Below are 4,825 nucleotides of genomic sequence, written 5' to 3' on the forward strand. Positions count from 1 at the left end.
ATTTCATATTTTAATACCGTAGAGTCCCGTGTAGTCAAAGCATATCCTCTATGTGCACTCCAGGAGATACCTCTCGGAAAACAGATTTTTTGTGAGAACGGATAAGAGTACAAATAAAAAGCCTTGTTTTTGTGATCCCAGTGGCGCACTGGATTAGCGCTTTATTTCTGAATGCGTATGACATCAGTTCGATTTTTCTTCTTTTCGCAAGCAAGCCTTCTTTCGTCTTTTGCCAAAACCAAGAATTGACAGCAACTATATCATTCATAATTTTGCCTGGGGATATCTTTACTTTGATGTCGCATTTTTGAAATGCTCAGGAGCCGAAATCACTGCATAACCATCCGCATCGCAGCCTATTATTTCTCCTCTTCTTTTTTACAACCAACAAATTTACAGCACGTACATCATTTAGCATTTCGCCTGAGTGTGCGTTTCCGCATAGTTGCATTCTGTGAAACCCTTCATCAAAAATCATACAACGTACTTCCGCATCGTGCTTTGCAAAAACAGTCGCTGCTACTTTTGATATCTCTGTGCGATCGACTCATCACCCAGCTAGAGGAGAAAGAAGTGCAAACCAGCCGACCTGGAGTGAAGAAGAAGAAGGCACACCTGTACGTTCGGCAAACATGGACGACAAGAATCGCGCCTCCCGAAAGTCGCTTTGCCCGTCCAAGGACGTGAAGTACTCTGTGAGCCGGCAGAAGGTTTTCGAGTGGATAGGAAACAGCCTTGGTTGTGAAGTAGGCGGCGTCGGGGACCTGACGGACGGTGTGGTCCTTTGTGACCTTACGAACAAGGTGTTTTCAGGCGCAATACGGCCAGCGGCTGTTAGACGACCGAAAGCACCTGGGAAAGGTGAGGAACTGCGTCCCCATGAGATTGAGGCCAACTTCTCATTAGTCAAGCGTGCACTCATCAAAGTGGGTGTCAAGGAGCAGCTCGCCGTTGATAAGATTGCACAAGACAGACTGCATGAATGCTTGAATTTCGCCAGATGGCTCATGGAGGAGTTTATGAAAAGATACGGCACCTGCAGTGAGGAAGGCACTGCCGGCTGTGCGGTCCGCCCGGAACGAAGTGCCGAAAGGGAGAACGAGAAAGCAGTGCCCAGGAACGCCGAGCTGGAACGTGACCTCGACGTAGCGGCGAAAGCGGCAACAAATGCAAGTGATCCCCAGAATGAGAAGATGAAGAAAATTCGAGAAATTTGTGACACAGCGCGGAACGAAGGTATCACGTGCATTTGGCTGGACAAAATAAGAAATGTGTTGAATGAGCCATTGGGCGATGAAGAAGAGGGCGGACCCACAACCAGCAACGAAGACCACCTCTCAAGCTAAGACCGCTCCCCAAGCCTCTGATGAGATTCGACGGAACAGGCTCATTTTCCCTGTGTGTGCTTGGTGTTCTGGAACGTGGTGAGGAGTTACTTTTTTCCGCAGAGCGTGAAATCCTTGTGCCGAACATTTTTGCTCTTTCTCCGAATAACTTTTGCTTTGTGAATAAAACTTGTGCGTTCCTTCTTCAGTCGTTCTGTGGTGTTAGTTTAATAATGTCGCCTCACTACAGAAGTGCGTCCATGACGCAGCTTCGTCCTATCTGCCAGCTGCTGCGTACAAAGCGGCCTCCTCAAGAAAGCTCACATCTGACGCCGCCAGAAATGACTGAGGGTCACTGAGGCTAAAAAACTTCCTTTTTCAGGACTGCAACGCATTACGCGACGGACGTCACACAACAGGTAGGTACGGAGCATTTGACTCGTGAACAGTAGTCACCTATTTCTACAGTACTAGCGAGAGGGTGGCAGCAATTATATATAGGCTTATAGAGGCACCAGCTGAAGCTGGTGCAGGCCTGCGCGTCTAGCTGCAGCTATGATGACCAAACTGTTGAAAGCTTCTATGATAATAATTGTTTTTTTTGTGGAAAGGAAATGGCGCAGTATCTGTCTCATATATCATTCGACACCTGAACCGCGCCGTAAGGGAAAGGATAAGGGAGGGAGTGAAAGAGGAAAGGAAGAAGAAGGTGCCGTAGTGGAGGGCTCCGGAATAATTTCGACTACCTGGGGATGTTTAACGTGCACTGACATCGCACAGCACACGGGCGCCTTAGCGTTTTTCCTCCATAAGAACGCAGCCGCCGCGGTCGGGTTCGAACCCGGGAACTCCGGATCAGTAGTCGAGCGCCCTAACCACTGAACCACCGCGGCGGAGAAAAAGCTTCTATGCAGGCGTGGAATCGGCAATGAAAAAGTAAAATCACAGTACTCTCTGTTAACGCGCGCCTTCAATGCGAAGGCAGGCAAGAAGAAGGCCGGAGACCAGGCGATAGGCGACTATGGCGCAGGCTCCGGGAAAAGCAGGGGTTGTTAACAGTGGATTCCACAGAGAGAAAGAATTTACGGATCATGAATACATTCTACCGCAAACGAAAGAACAGTAAGTGGACGTGGAAGAACCCCAATGGTGAGGCTGAAAATGAGACACCTTTCATACTGTTCGCTCACACTGGTGCTTTGTAGGATGTGGAGATCCTCAGAAACGTGCGTTGTAGCGACCATAGAATGGTAAGGTCTCGAATAAGCTTAGACGTGATGAGGGAACGTGAAAAACTAGTGAAGCGGGAGCCCATTAACGAGTTAGCGGCAAGAGCGAAAGTAGAGGAATTCAGGATGTCGCTGCGGAACAGCTATTAGGCTCTAACTGAGGAATACAATATTAATGTTCAAAAAATAAACGATAGCTATCATTACGGAGTGCACAGTAAAAATAGGAAGTAGGACTGTTCACAACGATACCGACAAGTTAACTCAGGAGAAGAAAAATCTGATTAAGAAACGCCAAAGCACGAAGGCGTCTAAATCTGGGGACAGAGTGGAACTGGCACAGCTATCAAAGTTAATAAACAAGCGCAAGCTATCCGATATAAGCAACTTTAAATGGAGAAAATGGAGCATGCTTTAAGGAACAGAGGTAGCATAAAACCAATGAAGAAGAAACTAGGCACAGGTAAAACCAGATGTGTCCGCTAAAAGAGAAAAAGGGCAATGTCTTTAGCAATATGGGTAAGACAGTTACAGTATCCGCAGAGTTTTTCACAAATGTATACACTATCCAATGTAATCGCAACTTTAATGACACAGGCAGCAGTGCACAGCATTCGGGCATCCCGCCAGTAACGAAAGAGGAAGTTAAAAAAAACATTAGAAGCAGCGCAATATATCAGCCTATATATACTATTACTACTCGTTTTCCCGTCAAAACGCTCCTGTTTGTACCGATTAACCGCCAGTGTTTTGGCAACTCCACACCCCCCCCCCTCTAGTGGGTATGTGCCAGCGTTATTTGGGGCCAACCAACAACCCAACCAACCAACCAATCAAAACGGCAAAGCAGCTGGCGGAATTTACTTTTAGATCCCCCTTGCTCGCCTTGGGCTTCCTCTGTCTATTCCAATTATCGTCTTCTTAGGGGCATGCGCGAAGGGATTTGCACTGAAAACAGTTTGCAATTTTATTCACGACTATGGATTACGTCAGCTAGATTCTTCTGATAGAATGAAAATTCACTGCTTTTTCTTGTTCGTTTTTTTTTTCATTTCTTGTTTAAATTCCAGTGTAGGACGTCAAATTATCCGTTTACTCCACTCGTTGCCCATGAGTGCGTTTACATCCGCAGTGCACCCTGGCCAATCCTCCGCCGTAGCTATGTGCCATAAAGGCTGAGGTCATCAACAGCAGCAGCAGCACCTTGTGAGGATCATGTAACAGCAGGTCTGTTGAAGGATGGAGGGGAGATTGCGACACCCGGCAAACGCATTGGCTTATGACCTCGATCGTACCACTAGCTAGGAAAAACGCTAATATTACCGTAACTGCCAGAAAATTCACAGCTAAAAAGAAAGCTCACCACCTTAGCAAATCAATCAGCAAAAGCTGACAGGCATTACCGGACGAGAGGTCTGGAGTGACAGGCCCGTTGTGACATTTCACAGGCAACTGCGTGGTTAAGCATCTCACAGGCCTGCCTTAGCGTCTCATGGCTCATGTGCATACTCAGCCTTCTTCCGGTTGCGGTCTTCGGTTCGATCGCGTTCCTGGTACACTTGAAGGACTCCGCTAACAGCTTGCAAGAAATGAAATTAATTTATTTCCCACCGTTGTCTTATTCACAATCTTAAGCCTACGTTGGGTTTAGTGAAATGAATTTTGTATAAGTCTCTCAGCAAGTCACTGGACACCTCGATCGCGATTTGAGGAGGCGGTGGTGTCCAACTAAATAATGCGTAACGGATTACACGGTTGCCGTTCTACCCACTAAATGCCTTGTACTAAACGTTTTATACAAAGATGTTGGTTGCCTAAAAGCAGAGTACGTGTGGCGCGTGCACTCGCGGATTCGTGCAACTGCGGCTGTGAAGTGCGCTTTGGGACCTTAAAACCCCATAAACCAAACCAAACATCTTAATTGAGAATGAAACCGCTTTACCGGCCACCTAGGAAGCACAGCAGAGAGTGAATGCTGTTGAGAGATTGCGGCTGTGAACTTGCCCAGCGCGACGGCCAAACGCAGCCTGTGTGCATATAATGGGGGGGGGGGGGGGGGGAATTTGGCGCTTCTGCTTTCGTCTAGCCCTTTCCTACGTCGTCTATTTTTCGCGATTTTTAATTGTGTGACAGTTCGCAATCTTGGAAACGCTCCCCACGCAGCTTTCTTCGTATTTCGGCGGCAATTTACCACTGACGGCGAAATGGCGTCAAGCAATCAAACGCATAAATAGGTGACTTTCTGAAAATTTAGAAAATCACAAGTGGTGG

This window comes from Amblyomma americanum, chromosome 1 (assembly GCF_052857255.1).
Source record: "Amblyomma americanum isolate KBUSLIRL-KWMA chromosome 1, ASM5285725v1, whole genome shotgun sequence".
Taxonomy (NCBI): domain Eukaryota; kingdom Metazoa; phylum Arthropoda; class Arachnida; order Ixodida; family Ixodidae; genus Amblyomma; species Amblyomma americanum.